We start from the raw sequence: 23,606 nt of genomic DNA, 5'->3' as shown, positions 1-23,606 counted from the left end.
ATAGAAATTTGAAGGTTTGAAGAATTAAGACCGTAGACATCATAATGGTAAGGATAAAGATAAAGGCAAGATTGTAGGGAATAGTTATTAGTAGTTAGGATTTGTACTCTATAGTTTGTACTATATAATAAAGGTTGAAACTTGTAGATACCCTACGTATCATAAGTTCCAGCAATACTCACAGATCAATGAGTTACTACAACATACGGACCACTAATTCATTTCTAGTAATTTGGATTTTTATGCAATCTCTTTTTCCCTACTTGTTCTTTTTCAAACTTAACTTTTCACTTCTTAAACTTCATTTCTTCTCAAAAGTTAATATTTTCACTTCTTAATCTCAATTTTTTCTCCAAATTGTTATTGTTTTACGTTGTTGCAAAGTCTATCTCTTTGTACTATATTTCAAGTTGAAAATAACCAATAGGTTACCAGTTTGAATAAAAAGAATCCACACTATTTTGAAAGATTTCAAGTCTTATTAAAACGTTATTTGTATTTGATTCTCATAATCAAATTCCAATGAAAACAAATTAGCATACCCAGTGAAAATCTTGTTGCAAAATTTTACAAAAACTTGTCTTGAGAAAAGTGTATGAGACTAAGAAGTGGTAGAGTAGCAATCCTGATGTAGAAAATATTGTTGTTCAGGAAAATCCATGACTTTCCGAGTATGAAAATAATGTTATTCAAGAAATTCATGAATCATCTAATATGGAAGATAACAATGTTATTTCTATTCTGAATAACAATTTTGAAAATACAAGGGTTGTTAGGAATTACAATATGAAAATATTTCAAATAATAGAATTGAGAATGTTCCGACTACTCAAATATAAAAAATACTCTTTCAATATTGGCCTAAATTCGAGATTTGAGGGTGGTGTTACCACAACAAGGGAATGCAAATACAAATAGTAATAGACCTCCTTCGAGTAGATGACCTTGGGGAATGCTTAATTGGAGGCCACAAAATTTGAATCTTGAATGTGTAACAGCCCAATTTTCATTCGGCCTTGGACCCAATTCGTTGCCCGGAACGGGCCGTTTCAAAAGTGAAATGGGCCGTTCCAGAATAAAGAATTTGCCTAAAAACGTAATTGAGAACGGGCCGTTCCGGTTGGAGAACGAGCCGTTCCGGTTGGAGAACGGGCCGTTCTGGTTTGGAGAACGGGCCGTTCTGAAACTGGAACGGGCCATTCTGCTGGGATTGAGAACGGGTTGTTCCGGTTTTGGAACGGGTCGTTCCAGTTGAGATTTTTTCTTGGTTCTGGAGAGTCCAGAACAGCCGTTCCACTTTTGGAACGGGCCGTTCCGGGTTAGCTGAGGCAGATTCCTATAAATAGGAGGCCTTACCTCTCATTTTGTCCCATCTCTCATTCTCTCTTCCTATTCTCTTCTATTCTTTCTTCTTCCCCTCTTCTTTTCTCCGAAGACCATGGGGCACTTAGAGGAGGAGACCAAGAGATCCCTGTTGTAGTTTCAACTGCTGTTTATCCAGGTACGGGAGAAAAGGGAAATTATTTATATGTAGAGTTACATGAGGGAACTGGGTAGAGGAAGAACCCTTAGAGTTATGAGTAATTTTATAATTATTTCTGTTTGGAGAATTAATTATCTTATGTGATTCTGTATATATTTAGGACTACGAATATATGATTTGTTTGTAAAAATGACGCTCTGGAAGAGAGAACGAAATTATAGAAAAGTGCCTGTAAGTTAGGTTTTGGGAAAAATTAGATTATTTCTGTTTGAGGAATTAATGACCCCATTAGATTTTGTATGTGTTGAGGATTAGAAATACATATTTAATTTGTAAGAATGATGATTTGAGAGGGAGAACAAAATTGTAGAAAAGTGTCTGTGAGCTAGGTTTTGGAATAATTAGGGGTTTTATTGTTTATGTTGATAATTCCATTGATTATTATTACATTTATGAATGTTATATGAAATTGGTAATTCTATTGATTTAATATTGTATTAAATTGGGGAATTAATTGAGTTTTATATTATTGTTATATTATTGTTATATTATTGTTATAATGAGTATTCATGGTGAATTGCATGAGGGATGTGTAAACGCTTATTTAGTTAGACTTATCTGTTGAGTATGTGATATGAAATTGTGTATGTGATATGAAATCGTGATATGAGATGAGATGTGGTATGGACATGATTAAGAATGTGATTGCGATGTGTTTCCTCACACTAATGACTAGGGATGGCACGGCCCCTGGGTAAGTGGTGCTACAGGGAGGGCGTGACCCTAGCATGGTGTGGGATGAGTAAGACAGTTAACACACACCACTTATGTCGATTATGACAGCCCTGACATAGGGTTAATTGCAAGAGATTGTATGGATTGTAATGTGATTGTGGTTCCTCACACTCATGCTTCAGGGACGAGCGTACTCCTGAATGATCAGGGATATATGATACGAATCCTGGGTAGGTGATGCTTCAAGGACGAGCGTACTCCTGGATGATTAGGGATGATACGAACCCTAGTATGGTGTGGGTCGAGTAAGGCAATTAACCCGTATCACTTGTGTCAGATGTGGCGAGGTCTTGACATAGTGTTAATTGTAAGATTAGCTTGAATTATGGATGTGGAAATGATATTGTTAATCGTAAGATTTATGTGGATTGTGATGGATGGATTGTGATGTGATTGTGGTCTCTCGCACTAATGGCCAGGGATGATACGAACCTTGGGTAAAGGACGAGCGTACCCCTTGCATGGTGTGGGATGTGTGAGGCAAATTAATACTTATGTCGGGGGTGGCACGACCTTGGGCAAGAGATGCTATAGGCGTGACCTTGGCATAGGGTTGATTGCAAGATTTGTGATGATTGTTGTGATTGCGAATTGTGACGTGATGATGATGCATTGATAAAGTTATGATACATTGAATTGTTTATGAATATTTTGTTAAGTATCGAGTTATAATAAGATGATATGTTGTGTGTTTGTATGTACTTTACATATAGATGTTTTCTTTTCTCACCGTATAATTTTGTGGATGTTTTAGGTGAGGAGGATCCGGCTGCGAGTGGCATCTAGAATGCCAACAGTTAAATTAGGGGTATACTATGATATTGTGACATCGGGGCAGAGAACTTTTAGGACGAAATTTTTATATGAATTTAGAATTGTAAATATCATTTTGAAAATAATTTGTAAACTCTTGTGTTTCATTTTCTAAATCTTTATTATTGTGGTTATTCAAGAACGATTTTTGAAGTTTCTCATGTGAACCCTTTTATCGAAATTTAAACATTTGTTTGTAAAGTTACAATATATGTGTTGAGGTAGTAAGGGTGTCACATTTAGTGGTATCAGAGCAGGTCGATCCAATCGGCCGTGAGTTATGAGTCTACTATGCTTGTTTGGTAGATTAATAATGTGATGAGTTGATTGTTGAACTTATTGATGTGCTAATATGATGATTGATTATGTTGTTGTTTATTTATTTGTGTGCATTGTGATCTCAGGATTTGTCTGATAGACATGATATAATTTGATGATGCTATTTTTGATTGCTCTTTGTTATTCTCATGATTGCTTATTTGTTTGATATTTCTTGCTTACGTTGTCGCCACCGGCCCGAAACGGGCTTCCGGCATTCGCGAAGGATGGTTGGACTCTTTTATTTTTAGTTTTGAAAATGTATTGGATTATTAGAACGACTTGTTCTCAAACTGAGACCTTGTCGATCTTATCCAATTTATTTATTTATTAAAAGTCTCACCAATCCATGTTAATCCCAAGCGGGACCCTCCATGGATTAGCGGTTTTCGTAAAAGGAGGGTTCTTTGGAGTCGCCACCAATGTTTTACTCAAAACATTGGAAAAAGGGATAAGGCAATCGATTCAAAAATCGACTTCGGCCATTACAACCAGAGTCGGGTAAGGGAGTCGGTTACGCGTGAGGAAGGTGTTAGCACCCCACAGCGCCCCTTTCGGGTTCCCTATGACAGATTATTTCTAAAATAACAATATAAAATTACTAAATTACCCCTATTTATTCTAAGCGATTATAAATTAACTATCTACATGATGACAGTTAAATATGCACACAGAAAGCAGTAAAAGAAGGGATTTTTAGAAAAGAAACCTCTTGAAGCGTGCTTTTATATATCAAGTAAAACTGGGAAGCTTTTTGGCGTTCCCTCGCTCTACAAGCCCGCTCACTCCTTCCTAAAAAATAATTTTTGACTTGGAAATCCGGAGGATTTCCCTTCGACTAGGTTCGAAACTCAAGCAAATGGCTCGTGTCTCAAGAACTTCGCCGGATCAACTCTTCGAGTGATTTCTAGGCAGAGCACTGCTAAAAAAAAACCCAGAATACTCAAGAAGACGGTTAAAACTTAGTGTAAAAGTGTGGAATGACGTCCAATTGACGTCATATTTATAGGGAACAGGCCCAATACGGGCTACAGAATCAGTACGGCCGTATTGAAATTTTTGAACTTCAATACGGCCGTATTGAGTTCAATACGGCCGTATTGAAATTCAGAAATTTCAATGCGCCCGTATTGAGTTCACTGCGGCTGTATTGAAGCTTCAATACGGCCGTATTGACTTCGGTACGGCCGTATTGAAGTTTCAGAAACTTCAATACGCCGTATTGAGTTCGCTGCGGCCGTATTGAAGCTTCAATACGGCCGTATTGACTTCGGTACGGCCGTATTGAAGTTTCAGAAACTTCAATACGCCGTATTGAGTTCGCTGCGGCCGTGTTGAAGCTTCAATACGGCCGTATTAAGTTTAGTACGGCCGTATTGGGCTTCATTCCCTCCACTTCCTTATTTTAAGCTACTCTAAGACCTCTAAACCTACAGATAGCCATCCTATGGTCTTCTAGGAGTCCTTCTGGCTGACTTTCCTTCGATCTTTGAGGGTCTTCGAGTTTTATTTCCGACCCGGACAATTTTAGGGGTCTACAGCTGCCCCCCCTTTACTTAGTCAAACGGCCTTTTGATGTACCGATTGACAAGTAAAGGAGTTGACCCAATTGTCCGGGTAATACACCAACCTTCTGACTTGTAGTGTCTTCCGGTGGAAAATTGTTGAGTAGCCTCTCCAGGTTGTTGCATACCTCGGCGCTTCTGACAACCTCGGTAGCTAAGTTTAACACCAACGTGCCTTTGACGACGCTGATGGCTGAGTATTGTCTCTCCAGACCTTGAGTATTGTCTCTCCAGACCTTGAGTACTGTCTCTCCAGACTTTGTTTGAGTATTGTCTCTCCAGACTTTGTCTGAGTACCGTCTCTCCAGACTTTGTTTGAGTATCGTCTCTCCAGACTTTGTTTGAGTATCGTCTCTCCAGACTTTGTTTGAGTATCGTCTCTTCAGACTTTGTTTGAGTATCGTCTCTCCAGACTTTGTTTGAGTATCGTCTCTCCAGACTTTGTTTGAGTACCGTCTCTCCAGACTTTGTTTGAGTACCGTCTCTCCAGACTTTGTTTGAGTATCGTCTCTCCAAACTCTGAGTACTGTCTCTCCAGACTTTGAGTACTGTCTCTCCAGACTCTGAGTATCGTCTCTCCAGACTTCGAGTACTGTCTCTCCAGACTTTGAGTATCATCTCTCCAGACTCTGAGTACTGTCTCTCCAGACTTTGAGTATCGTCTCTCCAGACTCTGAGTACTGTCTCTCCAGACTCTGAGTACTGTCTCTCCAGACTTCGAGTATCGTCTCTCCAGACTCTGAGTATCGTCTCTCCAGACTCTGAGTATCGTCTCTCCAGACTCTGAGTATAGTCTCTCCAGACTCTGAGTATCGTCTCTCCAGACTCTGAGTATCGTCTCTCCAGACTCTGAGTACTGTCTCTCCAGACTTTGAGTACTGTCTCTCCAGACTTTGAGTATCGTCTCTCCAGACTCTGAGTACTGTCTCTCCAGACTCTGAGTACTGTCTCTCCAGACTTCGAGTACTGTCTCTCCAGACTCTGAGTATCGTCTCTCCAGACTCTGAGTACTGTCTCTCCAGACTTCGAGTACTGTCTCTCCAGACTTTGAGTATCGTCTCTCCAGACTCTGAGTACTGTCTCTCCAGACTTGTGCATACCTCGGTGTTCTCGACAACTGGGTAGCTGAGTACTGCCTCTCCAGGCTTGTGCATACCTCGGTGCTCTCGACAACTGGGTAACTGAGTATTGCCTTTTAGGCTTTGAGATGATTTTGTCTCCACAGTCCACGATGCTGCTTCGACGGTTTTTCTGATTTTGTGCCGCTGAGGGCTGGATAACGCAGGGATCCGTCTAGGGGATGTGCAGTCATTCATAGGTTCCTGTGCTCCAACTTGCATTGCATTGTTGGTACCCATTGAGGAATTTCTGTTTCCTTGGGGTGTAGACACAGATGCTCTTCTTGAATTGAGCGATGCCTTATGTTTGGCTGACGTCCTTTGACGTTGGTGGAGTATCCCGGTTATCTTTATTCGGGTATCTCTTTTGGGTTTTTTGATTTTTGTCGCCTCTGTGTAGGCTGTTATCCGCTGGGGATTCTGTCGTTGATTTTGATTAGCCTCTTCTGTTAGGCGTATCAGCTTGACGTTCAATGATTGGCTAAAAAGCCAAATTCCGCTTGGGGAATTGTTATTGATTTTTTTTTTTTTTTTTTTTTTTTTTTTTTTTTGGGTTTTCCTTTTTGAAGGAGTGCCTCTTGTGTAGGCGACTGGGGATTTGAAGTTCAGTGTTCGGCTGAGTGCCAGATTCCGCTTGGGGAATACTTATTGATATTTTTGATTTTTTCTCTTTTTGCAGGGATGCCTCTGAGTAGGCGATTGGGGAATGTGGGATCTTATGTATCCCAGAGTATTATTTAGGAAGCCTCTGCAGGCTTAGCCTCACTCAGCGCTTGAGTCAGAGAGCTATCTTCCACTGAGGAAGTTTTAAGTCCTTTGACTAGATATACTGCTTGGGCGATCGTGCTTCCATTGGGAATTTTGTCGATCTTGCTTTGATAGCTCTCGCTGGGGAATTTGGCCCGTGAGCTTAAGCTGAGGTTTCTCTGGGGAGTATTATTTCTGCGAGCCTCTCCAGGCTCAGTTATTCTGAATGAGTATTGTTTCGACAAGCCTCTCCAGGCTCAATTATTCTGAAAGAGTATTCTTTCGGCGAGCCTCTCCAGGCTCAGTTATTCTGAAGGAGTATTATTTCGGCGAGCCTCTCCAGGCTCAATTATTCTGTGGGAGTATTATTTTAGCAAGCCTCTCCAGGCTCAATTATTTTGTGAGAGTATTATTTTGGCAAGCCTCTCCAGGCTCAGTTATTCTGTATGGTCAGAGAGTATTGTTTCGGCGAGCCTCTCCAGGCTCAGTTATTCTGAGAGTATTATTTCGGCAAGCCTCTCCAGGCTCAATTATTCTGTGGGAGTATTATTTTAGCAAGCCTCTCCAGGCTCAATTATTCTGTATGAGGCGATTGATTTTCTAAATCTTTTGCCTTTTTTGTCGTTTTTTGGCTTTTTCTGTATTTTTGCCTTTTTTGTTAGTTTCGGCTTTTTCTGTATTTCGCCTTTTTTGTTGATTTTGGCTTTTTCTGTATTTTTGCCTTTTTTGTTAGTTTCGGCTTTTTCTGTACAGAAATGTCTCTGAGGAGTATTATTTTGGCGAGCCTCTCCAGGCTCAATTATTCTTTGATGAAGAAGAGTATTATTTCAGCGAGCCTCTCCAGGCTCAATTATTCTTTGATGAAGAAGAGTATTATTTCAGCGAGCCTCTCCAGGCTCAATTATTCTGCGAGAGTATTATTTCGGCGAGCCTCTCCAGGCTCAATTATTCTGCGAGAGTATTATTTCGGCGAGCCTCTCCAGGCTCAGTTATTCTGTGAGAGTATTATTTCAGCAAGCCTCTCCAGGCTCAGTTATTTTGTGAGAGTATTCTTTCGGCAAGCCTCTCCAGGCTCAATTATTCTGTTATGATGAGAGAGTATTATTTCGGCAAGCCTCTCCAGGCTCAATTATTCTGTATGGTTTCTGTTCAGCCCAAGAGTGCAAGCCGAGATGTCTCTTGGGGAGTATTATTTCGGCAAGCCTCTCCAGGCTCAGTTATTTCGTATGAGTATTATTTCGGCAAGCCTCTCCAGGCTCAGTTATTCTGTATGATGCGGAATCTCTGTCTTTTTTGTCGAATTTTCTGCTGTCATACACAAGCAATTTTCTATTTTTTCTATTTTATGTGATTGCCTCATGACGAGGTCTTTGAAAATTTCTTTATAGCCAATACGGCCGTATCCATTTCAATACGCCCGTGTTGAGTTGAAATTTTGTTCATAACCCTGATTTTAGCACGGGTGTACTGAACATGGTATGGGCGCATTGTTTTTCTGAAGTTTATATTTTTTGTTGTTGTTGTTTTTTTTTTTTTTTTTTTTTTTTTTTTTTTGTTTGTTTTTTCCAATAAACATAGAATAAATGATCTTCCAGTACACCTATCATCTGTATGCATGTATGCAGTATGATGCACCTAATTCTATTTGATTTATCTTTCAAAAGAATTAACCGATGCGTTTCTCTGTTTGGATTTTTGCCATTCCTCTAAACGGGCTGTGCGCTGCCGATTTCTGTAACCGAGGAATGATGCATATTACATTGAGATTTGGTGTCATCAACCAAATGATCCTTCCCTTCCTTTAGAAGATGTGTCAACCCTCCTATTGACCACTATATCTCCATGTTTCCACTAGATTATTAAAAAAATCGTTGGGACAAGAGAGAAAAGAAGGAAAGGATATATTTTTTTCGAAAGTTTGTGTTTTAGAGGGGATTATTTTATTTTTGAAAAATTGTTTTTGTAAGAATGGCTGGCCAAGGTAGGTTTATTGTGTTTAGGTTTGTTCGATTAAACACTTATGAAGTTAAGCACATCTTTGTTATTAATGATTGTGCTTTGACAACTTGGATAGCTTTTCTTGAGCCCCTTGTTGAGTTCAATTGATGGTACCATCATGGATTTATTTTGTTTTTTCTTTTTTTGACGGCCCTAACTTTTGCCTAAAACACCCATTTGTGGAGTTTTAGCGGGCTTTTGTTTTTGTTCATTATTTTGTAACCCTAATTTTTGCTTAGGTCACCCTTTTGTGGGATTCCTAGCGGGTCTTATGCTCTTATTTTTGCGCAGCCCCCTTTTTGGGTTTCCTGCCGAGCTTCTTTTATATTTTTAGGATTTCTTTTTATCCATGATGGCACTTATTGAAGCCAAGAAAAGGTGCTCCAAGTTGTCGTGCACACTTCCACATAAAAATGATGCGGGATTATTATTATTAAGACGATTTTAACCTCATTTATGTTTATTCAAACAGGGTTAAATAATGCGGTCTAGAATTTTATTGTAAGCAAGAAAAGAAGCAATAAGAAATAATGAAGAATGATTTTATTATAATCATAGTGGAAAACATGTGCCCTATCGAGGCTCGGGGGTCGGGCTGTCCCCGAGGAGTAATCTCTAATAGTCATCAGGTCTAAACATCCCTATTAGAAGGAGAAGAACACTTGATGACAACAACCGGCCTTGACGTTTTGTGAACCGGCCTTCCGAAAGATCTGGCTTAAAGAACGTCGAGAAGGATCTTGATTCCTCTTCGTCCTTTGATCTTTAGTAGGGTTGTATCCTAACCCTTGTTTCCCTGGGTTCTCCTTGATAATGGGTAGCTCGGGAATTCCTTGGGAATCCTTGCCAAGCCCTTGTCCAGGCAAGTATCCGTTCTTGGTGAGCATGGAGGCTACCTTTTTCATTTCTCGGGGAAACGTTTCAACATTGGCAATTTCCAATGCTTGGAAGGCGGTTTCCAAAGCTTCCTCTGCTGCATCCACATAAGGTATGGTGGATGGCTTGCTGATGAGTATGTCATCTTCAGCTTGCACGGTCACCAGCTTGTCACCCATCTTGACTTTCTGGTGGAGCGTAGAAGGAACAGCTTTCGCATCATGAATCCAAGGTCGGCCGAGGAGACAGCTGTATGCGGGAGTGATGTCCATCACTTGAAATTCGACGTTGAAGATAGTGGGTCCAATTTGGATTGGAAGATTGATCTCTCCCACCACTTCTCTTTTAGAACCGTCGAAAGCTCGAACGATCATGTTGCTCGGGCGCATTTGGACTCCCTTAATTGCCACTTGATCAAGAGTTCTTTTAGGCATCACATTCAAGGAAGATCCATTATCCACCAAGACTTTTGCGATGTGGTACTCCTTGCACTTTACAGAGATGTGCAAGGGCTTGTTGTGGTTCGGTCCCTCAGCGGGGATTTCTTCATCGGTGAAAGTGAGGTGATCATTAGCCTTGATGTGACTAACAATCCCCTCAAACTTGTCTTGGGAGATAGTGTGCGACACGTATGCCTCGTTCAAGACTTTCAACAGAGCTTGCCGATGCGGTTCGGAGCATAGGATCAACGACAACAGCGTAATCTTTGCTGGCGTCCTATGAAGTTGATCCACGATGGAGTACTCGCTCTGTCGGATAAATTTTAACAGCTTGTCAGTCTCCTCCTCGGATTCTTTTTCCTCGGTTTTCTTTTCTTCTCTTTCTTTATTCTTGGGGGCTTTGTTATGAAGATCATAGGGAGTGTAGATCCTACCACTCCTAGTCATGCCCCCAAGTCCAGCGATGTTGGAGATATCGCTGTCGGCAGAAGAGTGGATGTCGTATATCCACGGCACAGCCTTATTTGATTTGTAAGGGAAAGGCCTTGGAACTGTGATCCTTAATGGTGTTGGACCTTCCCCTTTGTTTGTCTTGATTACCAACAACGGAGTTGACGTGTGCTCGCTTGGCGCGGTTGTTGGCTTACACTTGATAACGAACGGCGTGTGATCCATTCTTTGAATATACGCATCGATTATTTCTTTCTTTTTATTAATGTTTATTAATGGATTACTAGGAGAGATGTATGAATGACTCCTAGATCTCTCCATGATCTATATGCATGATATGAGATGATGAGGTTGAATATGCATGCATAGTGTTTATTCAACTAAGCATTATCATGTTTTTAGGATGTTCCTAAGATGATGCATGATATTGCTTGGTTTGGATAAATAACCCTTTTTTTCTTCTTTCGGGTATTTTGTTTTGTATATATTTTTATTTTATTATTTTTTCGGTGAAAAGGGAAACTACCTACATGAATGCAATGAAGGTAGATGTTAACACCATGTACTAGAAGATCCTTATTCCTATTTATTTTTATTTTAAAAGAATAGGAATGTTGTATGTTTAAAGAAATGCAATGTATGCTCAAACAATTTCACATAAACAATGCACAAACAATTCACTCATCCACGAACAGTCACGAGCGAATCACGAGGTAGGGGTCTCCTGCAGAAAAGTGCATGTTCAAGGTGGTTCTAACTGTTCTCACCGGTCTGAGGCCCCCAAGGTGCCCCCATTATAGGGACCCAATTCCTCTCATCGTAGGTCGATGGAAAGCTCCAACGCACCGTCGGACTCAAGTTCATGGTTATCACCTTGAGTGATGTTTTCCGACAACGGTCTACGGGCACCTATAGACCCATTCGACAACCGGCCGTACTAACATCCACTCCCTATGGTTAATCACTCATGCCCCCGGGTATAGAGGGAACTGTTGTGTGCAAAGGTTTGTGTGCAGTTTTTATTTCAAACAATTGCGGAATTTAAACATACAACAGTTATTTAAAGCCATATAATAAATCATGTTATCATACAAGCAAGGGGTAACGAAGTAATTTTTAACTATTATTTGTTAAAAACAATCTGTCACTAAATGGGACTGACTCTCGAAGCTTCCCCAGCGGAGTCGCCATCTGTCGCCACCGGCCCGAAACGGGCTTTCGGCATTCGCGAAGGATGGTTGGACTCTTTTATTTTTAGTTTTGAAAATGTATTGGATTATTAGAACGACTTGTTCTCAAACTGAGACCTTGTCGATCTTATCCAATTTATTTATTTATTAAAAGTCTCACCAATCCATGTTAATCCCAAGCGGGACCCTCCATGGATTAGCGGTTTTCGTAAAAGGAGGGTTCTTTGGAGTCGCCACCAATGTTTTACTCAAAACATTGGAAAAAGGGATAAGGCAATCGATTCAAAAATCGACTTCGGCCATTACAACCAGAGTCGGGTAAGGGAGTCGGTTACGCGTGAGGAAGGTGTTAGCACCCCACAGCGCCCCTTTCGGGTTCCCTATGACAGATTATTTCTAAAATAACAATATAAAATTACTAAATTACCCCTATTTATTATAAGCGATTATAAATTAACTATCTACATGATGACAGTTAAATATGCACATAGAAAGCAGTAAAAGAAGGGATTTTTAGAAAAGAAACCTCTTGAAGCGTGCTTTTATATATCAAGTAAAACTGGGAAGCTTTTTGGCGTTCCCTCGCTCTACAAGCCCGCTCACTCCTTCCTAAAAAATAATTTTTGACTTGGAAATCCGGAGGATTTCCCTTCGACTAGGTTCGAAACTCAAGCAAATGGCTCGTGTCTCAAGAACTTCGCCAGATCAACTCTTCGAGTGATTTCTAGGCAGAGCACTGCTCAAAAAAAACCCAGAATACTCAAGAAGAGGGTTAAAACTTAGTGTAAAAGTGTGGAATGACGTCCAATTGACGTCATATTTATAGGGAAAAGGCCCAATACGGGCTACAGAATCAGTACGGCCGTATTGAAATTTTTGAACTTCAATACGGCCGTATTGAGTTCAATACGGCCGTATTGAAATTCAGAAATTTCAATGCGCCCGTATTGAGTTCACTGCGGCTGTATTGAAGCTTCAATACGGCCGTATTGACTTTGGTACGGCCGTATTGAAGTTTCAGAAACTTCAATACGCCGTATTGAGTTCGCTGCGGCCGTATTGAAGCTTCAATACGGCCGTATTGACTTCGGTACGGCCGTATTGAAGTTTCAGAAACTTCAATACGCCGTATTGAGTTCGCTGCGGCCGTGTTGAAGCTTCAATACGGCCGTATTAAGTTTAGTACGGCCGTATTGGGCTTCATTCCCTCCATTTCCTTATTTTAAGCTACTCTAAGACCTCTAAACCTACAGATAGCCATCCTATGGTCTTCTAGGAGTCCTTCTGGCTGACTTTCCTTCGATCTTTGAGGGTCTTCGAGTTTTATTTCCGACCCGGACAATTTTAGGGGTCTACATACGTAAGAAGTAGTGGTTGAGTAGTATCACTCGTATGGTGAGCATATGTACCAATAGTACGGACAAAGCCTTGATAATCAACTAGAAATTATTGAGACCTTAGATTTGGTGAGACATTGATTTGTCAAGAGTTTACGGTTAATGGAATTTAGGAATCTATAGTAGTAGCAATTGAATCCAAGGAGGTTGTATCTGAGAATTGGAGTTTTGATATTTTGATGAGAGATTGGAACGTTCCTTGAGTTTTGGTGCTGGCATGTTAACCTTTTATGGTTTAGGTAGTATGTGAATTTTATTCTCTAAGTCCTTTGCACTAAATATGTGAGCTGTTTTGGTCCAGGGTTGTAATGGAAAGCTTGAATATGAGTTTAAGGCAGAAAGGAGTGAGTTTGGAATGGTTGAGGTATTTTGTGAAATGTTAGTACACTATTGCTGTATGATATGAGGAATATTTTCGTTGAAATTTCGTTGTGCCAGTATGAGTATCATATTGACAGAATCAGATTTTGTGGTCTTCATGAAAGTTGTGGCTCTGGATATTATCTTTCGATGGAACTGGAATAAGATAAAACGGAGGTCTAGAACTTTAGTTATGACTGCTTTGGTGATCAGAAGTTTAGTTGTAAGAGCTGAATATACTTGAAGTGATTTTTGAATTTTTAGCTAAGAAGGTGATCTTTTTGGAATCTTATGTCTTCATAAGAGTTGTAGCTTATTCACTTAGCTTTCGTTTGAGATAGGTTTGAGATCATTTGGATGAGTATGACTCTGTTCAGGTAGCTTACTTATACACCGGTGTTATTATAACCCATATCATTTTAAAATATATAAATTATTATTTAAACTTTTAAATTTATAATAAATAATTTAAATTGTATCATAATATTAATTTTAAATAGAAATAAGTAGATTGTTAATTGTACAAGTAAGTATATATATATATATATATATATATATAAAGATTAATTAAATATAATATAATTATTATCATCGGTAATATAATTATTATATATATTTTTATAGCGGTTTGCACACACCAAAATGAGAGGGATCCAAAAATAGTATAAGTATGAGATTGTATAGTTGAGGATGACTTAAATGAATTAATTTGTACTACTTATACTGACAACATGCATCTACTTTTTAGTAGCTTATCTCATCAGAACTCTACAGTTAAACGTGCTTGACTTAGAGTAATATAGGGATGAGTGACCTTTTGGGAAGTTTCCCAGAAAATGTGTAGTAAGGACAAAATACACTTGAAAAGTGAAGTGTCATGAAATAGCATCCTTGAGAGGTCAAACTTGAGAGTTGTTACATTAATAAATTTATTAAAATTAAACAAAAATTTTTCGAAGGTTATCTACAGATAAAATCCGTAGATAACAACTATAGTGGGTTATTTATGGAAAAATTTTCGTAAATAACGTTATCTACATAAAAAATTTATAGACAATAACTTTTGTGAGTTATCTACGAAAAATTTTCCATAGGTAATGTTACCCTTGGAAAGTTACCTACGCAAAATTTTTCATAGGTAACGTTATCTACGACCTTATTACCTACGTATTTTTTTTCCATAGATAATTAACACTTACTTACGGATTTTTATGCTTATCTACAAATTTCTTCCATAGATAATACTAATTTTTCTTTTAATATATGCATCTTATAGTAGTGTTAATAATGATTATATTATATTCTTATTAAATCTAAATAACATCCGAGCAATTTTATCTTTGGTGTTTAGAATAAAGCAGTGACAACTAAAAGGGTGAAAGTAGGAAATGTTGAGTTTTCTATCTTACTGTAATTCAAAGGAGTCTTTTTTAAAATACTTTAATTTTTAAAGAATCTATAATTTTAATCAAAACAAAAGTTGTTAGTTTTAACATTTTCTATTTTAAATATGATTTGACTTCAAAATAATAGAAATTATGTCTCACACACCTAATTTATCCATGCATAGATTAAATTTAATATAAATAATATGTAATATATAATGTAGATTATATATACTAACATGCAATCATTTAAGCTTGTTTTTTTTATAGGCCATTTAAACATGCTCTTAAATTTTATTGTTACATTCGTTCACCCACTAATTTTGTTTTCAATATTTTTACATGACTTGATAAATTAAAAAGCTTCATACAAATGATTTTAATGAAGTAATACGTGAGTAGTTAAAATAATTTTTATCTTCTATAAAATCTATTGATTTCAAGAAAGTAAATATTATAAATTAAACTTTATAGCTATGTTGGAAAGTAAAAACATTTAATTATTTTTTACTTTTCATTTTTATGAATAATTTCGTATTTAATTAATATTTTATATTTCCATCATAATAATATTATTAAATTATTTAATTGTTAATATTTTTTTAAAACGTAGAATAAAATACCCCCTCAACCATTCACCCGATTTACCTCTAATTCTGGTCAAGATTATAAGATTAAGTTATATGGCCTTGTTTTGGCCATACAATTATTAAATATCTTTCAATCATAATAATCTATTTACAGTTATATACTCCATATTTGCTCTTCTCGTACAAACATTCTTCTCACTTGCTACACCTCCTATGCATGGATAGAAAGAAAAATCTTTTACGTTATTTGATGTTAGTTTTACACATGTTCTGCATTTCACCAAAAACCGTCCTTAAACAGCTTTTGCACTACATAGGTTTTTCTTTTACACGGAAAGGGTTTAACAAAACTAGTGCGTGCAAAGAACTCAATTCTCATGTCACCTATAAATAACAACTTGTCTTTGTCTTAAACACATCCAACAACAGCATCATGGCATCTTCTACCAAGCCACTTGTGTTTCTTCTGTTTCTCATTGTTGCCCTTATTAATTCCACAAATTCCATCACACAACAAAAATATGGAGGACAAGAATTCTCTTTCACACAAAAGACACACGTGCGTATTTTCAATAACATAGGTGGAGATGATGAAAACTTCGGTCTCAATATTCATTGCAAATCCAAAGATGATGATCTAGGGGATCATGTGATTTATAAAAATCAAGTTTATGGGTGGCACTTTCATCCTAACATTTGGGGTACAACATTATTCTTTTGTCATTTATCATGGAGGGAGGCACAAGGCTCATATGTTTTTTATAAAGCAAAAAGAGATTTTGTTAGGTGCACATATTGTGACTGGTATGTCACCAAAGAAGGTATATATGGGTATGAGGATAGGTTTTACAATAAGCCACCCGTGCAAGACTTATTTTTCAAGTGGAAAATCACGAGCACGAAACAGAATAACTAAGAATGGAGGAGAAGCTGAAATGGGTAATTGATTTATATGCTTGTACTATATATATATATATATATCCTAGCATATACATAGATATGTATTAATACTAGTATTCATACCCGTTCAATCGGCATGCACACAAAATCTAGTTATATATAACATATCAATAAGATATATAAAAACGATAGCTAGATTTAATGTATGTATTTTTAGATGATTTTATTTTTATATTTTTAAATAATAAAAAATAATATTAAAAGTTAATCATTTTTACAAACGTAAGAGTCAGACACAAAATCTTAATGTTTAAGAACTAAATACAACATCAATAAATCTAACAAATAATGATAATTTTTAAACATTTTTATTAAATAAAATATAAAAATATGAAGTATATGTCAGACCTCACTCATAACAATAAAGATGATGTATCATGTATATGAAATTATGTTATAATTTGTCAGTGGTAAAAATTAAAACAAATTGATGAAGAAGTAAAATAGTGCTATATTTGACAAACTCAACCAAATATCATATTTTGTCTGTGCTGAAAATTAAAACAAATTGAGGAAAAAGAAGTAAAATAGTGTTATATCATTGACAAACCGAACCAAATATCATCTTTTGTTCGTGAAAGATTTGCAGCGATGAACTTGGCACATCCAACATAAGTTTTCTCTAAAATAATATCTTTTTGGATTTGAGTTGAATGACCACATAAGATATATCGACATATAAAATAATATATATATATATATATATATATATATATATATATATATATGTGTGTAAATCTTGTTGGAAACAAAAAACTATTCTTTTATGCATATAATGAAATAATACAAATAAGTCAACGCTATAAAGTGATATAAAAAAAATCATACCAAATTTATTTGACGTGGTTTGCCTCTTCATACCTACATTAAAAAAAATGTTCATTATCTTAAAATGTGTTATATACGCATTTAAATCCTCCCTTCATGTTTTGTGGGTTAAAGATGAAAATCTCTACATACAAATTTTATGAGTGAAACTTAGAAACCTCTCCCTCACAAGTTTCATGTGTTAAACTTGTTGGAGATTGTTGGAGATGATGGAGACACAGTACACAATACACATTTTACGTCAATTATTTTAGGGGTTTTTACGTCAGAAAAACTTCCGACGTAGAAGCAGGAGATGTAAATTTACGTCGGGGCGCGAAAACCAACGTAAATTTACGTCGGACATGCCAAGGTCCGACGTAAAAAGTCATAAAAAATTAAAAAAAAAAAAAAAGAAAACAAGTGCAGCAGAACGGCTCGTTCTGCTTGATAGACCCAGGAGTGCGTTCCCCAAACCTGGACTTGGTCACTTCCTTCTCCTTCTCCAGCTTCAAAAACTCGAAATGAAAGACAAACATTATTACGAAAAAAATATTCCAGAAAACACAAACTTGATGGAAGATGCTACCTCATAGAACCTCCTAGAAAAGCCCATGAGCACGCGAAGAAGAAACAGAAGAAGGTGCAGATGAACGCCATGAAGGAGGAGGCGCGGGAGAAGGAAGAAAAACAGAAGAAGGAGGAGGAGGCGCGGGAGAAGGAAAAACGATGAAGATTTTGAAATTTAGCTAGTGCGCGCTCACCTTTTAACAGGTTCTGTGGGTTATTTACGTCGACCCTAATTGGGTCCGACGTAAATTTTAACATCTACGTCGGACACAATGCTTAGCCGACGTAGATGTTAAAATTTACGTCGGGCCCAATTAGGGCCGACGTAAATAATTCAACAAAATTATGCTTCATGCCACCGCATTTTTATTACGTCGGGTGTTTTTATATCCGACGTAAAATGGGTGACGTAGTATCCTAATTTTCCACTAGTGAGATCATTGAGATGACAAGAAGAATCCTCAAGAAGTTTTAGTTTTGATGATATTGTATAAAAGATGTTTGAGCCTATACAAAAAGGATATTGTATTGATTGTAACAAATATAGGCTTGTGTGTGTGTTTGTTTATGTTTGATGATGTTTTCTTAATCCAAGAACCTATCAAGCTTTTAAGGAATCCAAGAATTTGTTTTTTTAAGTATTTCCATGAGTAAACATGAAGTAATGGATTATCTTGAAAAAGGTAATTTACTACGAAGTGTTTTAACATAGAAATAGAACTTGATTCAAACAAGAGTTTTCAAGGTAACTTTGCTAATCAAATTACCATTCAGGGTAATAGATTACCAAACCTGTTACTGGAAAATGATATTCAAATATCCTCTGTGTTAATAGATTACCAAGTCTGTTACTAAACATATTTTTAAATAACTCTCTGAGGTAACATATTACCAAAGTTGGTAATAGATTAAAATAGAGTCTCTTGGTTGGAATCAAGAGTGAAAGATTAACATCTTCATAGAATTAGGTGATATTACTCTGATCTTTAAACTTGTATTTTTGTTTTTAACTGATGTATCTCTTGAGATAGGGTGTCTCAAGAAGAGATAATGAAATATTGAGTAGGGTTTCTCAAGTAATTTCTGTGGGGTACAAAAATTTTGATTGTTCTCAATCTTGTGGTGTCAAGATTGATGTGTGTTTGAAATTCTTGTAATATTGTGTGTGCATGGTGTTTGTAAACAATATTATAGTGAATGATCTTTGATTTGGTGGGGTGCTAAATCAAGGAAAAATGGATGTAGGCCAAGTGAATGGCTGAACTAGTATAAATTTATGTGTTCTTTATCTTCTTACCCTTATCTTTAAGAATCTTGTTGATTTCTTATTTTAAAGATTTTAAAGATTTGTGAAAAATGAAATTTCAATTACAGTACCAACTCGGAACTTTATTCTTGTAATTGAATTTGATTAAAAAGAAGGTAATATAAAATCAACCTTGATTACAAGTGATTGATTCGCTGCATATACTTTGATATTTTGTTACGCTAGTAATAGACCTTGTAATCTCCTATTGTTTGTTACTCAAATTGTTTAAAGGTTGTATCTTAGAATTCTTGATAGGTTGTTTTTCAAGAATTGTACAAAAAGAGTGTTATGTTAGGATAGAATCTATTCAACCCCCCTTCTAGATTCTAGTACAGTGGGACCAACAAAACTTGGAAACCCTTCCCTCACAAGTTTTTGGGATGCAACTTGAAAACCTTCAACATAAATTTTGTGGCAAAACTTGGTAAGCCCTTTGTCCCCACCGGCCCGAAACGGGCTTTCGGCATTCGCGAAGGATGGTTGGACTCTTTTATTTGTTTAAAAATATGGATTGCTAGAATGACTTATTCTCAAACTGAGACCTCGTCAAACGAGCAATTTTATTAAAAGGCTCACCAATCCATATTAATCCCAAGCGGGACCCTCCATGGATTAGTGGTTTTCATAAAAAGGAAGGGTTCATGGAGTCGCCACCAATGTTTTACTCAAAACATTGGAAAAAGAAGTTTAAGGCAATCGATTCAAAAATCGACTTCGGCCATTACAACCAGAGTCGGGTAAGGGAGTCGGTTACGCGTGGGGAAGGTGTTAGCACCCCACAGCGCCCCTTTCGGGTTCCCTATGACAGATTATTTAAAAATAATAGTGCGAAATTACTAAATTACCCCTATTTATTCTAAGCAATTATAAATTAACTATCTACATGATGACAGTTTAAATATGTACACACAGAAAGCGGTAAAAGAAGGGACTTTAAAGAGATAAACCTTTGAAGCGTGCTTTCTTATATATCTTGACAGAAATTGGGAAACGTTTTGGCGTTCCCTCCCTCTACAAGACCGCTCGCTCCCTCCTATAAAATTTTAACTATGGAAATCCGGAGGATTTCCCTTCGACTAGGTTCGAGACTCAAGCAAATGGCTCGTGACTCAAGAACTTCGTCGGATCAACTCTCCGAGTGATTTCTAGGCAGAGCACTGCTCAAAAAAACCCAGAATACTCAAGAAGAGGGTTAAAACTCAGTGTCCAAGTGTCTAATGACGTTGAAATGACGCCATATTTATAGGGATGAGGCGCAATACGGCCCCTGGGTCCAATACGGTCCGTATTGAAGTTTTGAACTACAATACGGCCGTATTGAATTCAATACGGCCGTATTGAAGTTCAAAAAACCTCAATACGGCCGTATTGAAGTTCAGTGCAGCCGTATTGATGTTGTGTATTTTACTCATATTTTAGCACTTTAATTCACAAGAATTCATAGCATAATCATGCATATCTTTCATGTTTTTAATAAATTTTTATATCATTTTCCTATTTTATGCTTTTCTTGGTATGTGTTGTGTTTTCTCTGAGCAGGATCAAGATTTAAGAATTAAAGAGGAAATGCTGAGCTACAGGGAAAATCACGGCCGTGATTCTAAATCACGCCCGTGATTCACCAGAGAAAATCACGGCCGTGATTCCCAATCACACCCGTGAACGCCACTGACCCTTCATAGATGTGCTCCAGAGAAGATCACGGTCGTGATTCTCAGTCACGGCCGTGATTCACTTCGCGTCCCAGCTTTTTAAGTTTTATGTTTTATTTTTATTTTATCTTTGTAATTTTTATCTTGGTAGTTTTACCTTTTTACCCTTTTAGGTTATAAATTAGATTAGGTTAGCCTAGAACCGGGACTTTTTCCGGAGAGAGTTTTAGTTTTTGACACTTAGAGAAGGTTGGGCGCCTGTGCCATCGACTCTAAGGTTTGCTTTTCTTTTATTCTTTTTTTGAAGAACTACTATGAACTCCTGTGAGTAGTTTCCCTTTTTCTGGGATCAGGGCTTAGCCTCTGAGAACCTCTTTATTAATGCATTATTCAGTTTCTTAAATTTATTCCAATTCTTGATCTGTTCTTTTATATTTTATATATGAACTTTAATATTATTGTTTTCATAATAACATTAATTAAGGATGAACTGAGAGGAGAACTTGATTATAATTATGATAAACACTTAATCTTAATTTTCATAATCATAGATAATTAGGGATGAACTGAGAGGAGAACCTAATTATCGGAACCTAAAGGAACAGACTTGAGTGTTAAATCACGAGAGTAGATTTAAGCTTTCGAGGAGCAATAGATTAACAAAGATCTTAATGGGTTTAATTGAACGTAATTATCACGAGAGTAGAGATTAATTTTAATTAAACACGTCCTCGTAGCCTGAGAAGGTGCAAGGATTAAATTAGGTTAAGACTACCTTCAAGATGGAATAGAATTAATTAATGAAAATAATAATTCAATAATGTTGGAACTCTTTGTGCGAACCCTAGATTCCAGGAAATCTCCTTATCTTATCTTAAAGTTTTATCTTATTCATTAATTGCATTACTATCTCTTTTACCCTCAAATCTGATCTTATCATCTCAAAACAAAAATTCTATCTGTTTTAAAATTCAAATTAAAATACTAGTAATTCTAGGTCAAACACGTAGTCCCTGTGATTCGATATTTATTACTTGACGACAACCGTACACTTGCGGTTTTTCATACATCAAGTTTTTGGCGCCGTTGCCGGGGACTACGTCTCTTGATTTAAATTACAATTATTTTAATTCGAATTTTTTTTAAAAAAAAAAAAAAAAAAATATATATATATATATATATATTTAATAAATAAATAATTTTTTTTTTAGTGTTTACTTCTCCAATTCAGATTTCACGGGTCACTTTCTTTTTTTTTTTTTTGCAGTGCCTTAGGATTAATGCAAAAGAGATCTCTACGTCTTGGGAAACCAACACCACTTGATCCTGAGATTGAAAGAACTCTCCTGAGAAGGAAAAGAAACCTTTCTAGAGAATTTGACATGGCTACACAACGAGATAATTTACCGCTTCGGGATTACTCTGCACCCGTAGCTCGTGGGATACCTGGAGGGGAGATGCGAACTGGAGCTACTGTACCAGCTTCTCTGGTGAATATGCTCAAACAGAACACCTTTGGAGGACTACCATCAGAAGATCCTAATGACCACTTAGAGGGGTTCTTGGAAATCTGTGAGACCCAGCAATTTGATGATGAAGTTTCTGATGGAATGCGACTCCGCTTATTCTCACTCACCTTGAGAGATAAGGCAAAGGTGTGGCTAAGAACAGTGCCTAGAGAAAAGATAGCAACTTGGGAATTATGTGAAAGAGCTTTTCTAGAGAAATTCTTTCCTCCTTCTAAAACTAAAGAATTGAGGAAGAAAATCACTAATTTCCAACAAGGCACTGGAGAGACTATTTATGAAGCATGGGAGCGGTTCAAGGGATATCTTCAAGCATGCCCACAACATGGCTTCAACCGTTGGCTTACCATCCAATTTTTCTTTGAAGGATTGGACCAACAAAGCACCATGATATTAGACTCAGCAGCTGGAGGATCTTTCATGGGGAAACCTATTAATGACTGCATGATTATTTTGGAAAATGTAGCCTCAAATCACAGCCAATACAGTGAAAGAGAAGTCACAGCAAGGAAAGGAACTCCGGGGCGATATGAAGTGAACAATATTGAGTTACTCTTAGCAAAATTTGATACTCTTAATCAAAGGTTAGACAAGATGGAAAAAGCTAAGGTTAATTCAGTGGCTACAAATCAAGTATGTGACCTTTGTAGGGAACAAGGGCACACTGCAGTAGATTGTACCTCAATTTTTACTGGAGAAGAAGAAGATACTACTGAACAAGTGGCAGCTTCTCATAATTTCTATGACACTCCTCGAAGAGAGAAGAGTAATCCATATTCCAACACGTACAACCCTGGTTGGAAGAATCATTCTAACTTTTCTTGGAAGAATAACCCAGTTCAAGGAACTAGCAATCAGCAACCTAATTTCCGTCCGTCCAATCACTTCATTAATGGGGAAGGAAATCCAGTACAGACACCCTCAATTCAGCAAAGTGTTTCAAGATTAGAAAACCTTATGGAGAATTTTATCACTAATCAAAAACAGACCAATGATTCAATGGCAAATTCTATTCAAAACCTTGCTGTCAAGGTTGAGAATATTACTCTCCACAACAAGATGCTGGAAAATCAAATTGCACAGTTGATGCCTAGTTCAAACAATTCTCCAGGTAAGTTCCCAGGTAAAACAGTTGCAAACCCAGCTGAAAATGTTAATGCTGTTACTTTAAGGAGTGGGAAGAAATTAGACAGACCTGTGTCTAATCAAAATGATAATATTGAGATTGATGAAGACGCTTCTCCTATGGTTGAAAAA

At 37.1% G+C, this 23,606-nt stretch overlaps 1 non-coding gene across 1 annotated transcript; it reads right to left on the bottom strand.

Annotated features, from left to right (window-relative positions):
• Positions 1-22,574: 22,574 nt before the first annotated feature.
• Positions 22,575-22,681, bottom strand: LOC145950976 (small nucleolar RNA R71). The gene has a single exon (XR_014428802.1). It is a non-coding gene; the product is annotated as a small nucleolar RNA R71 (small nucleolar RNA).
• Positions 22,682-23,606: the final 925 nt, after the last annotated feature.

This window comes from Cajanus cajan, chromosome 8 (assembly GCF_000230855.2).
Source record: "Cajanus cajan strain Asha chromosome 8, NIPB_CcT2T_4, whole genome shotgun sequence".
Lineage (NCBI taxonomy): Eukaryota > Viridiplantae > Streptophyta > Magnoliopsida > Fabales > Fabaceae > Cajanus > Cajanus cajan.
Note: the sequence above shows the minus strand (reverse complement) of the source record. Positions and strands in the feature narration are given on the sequence as shown.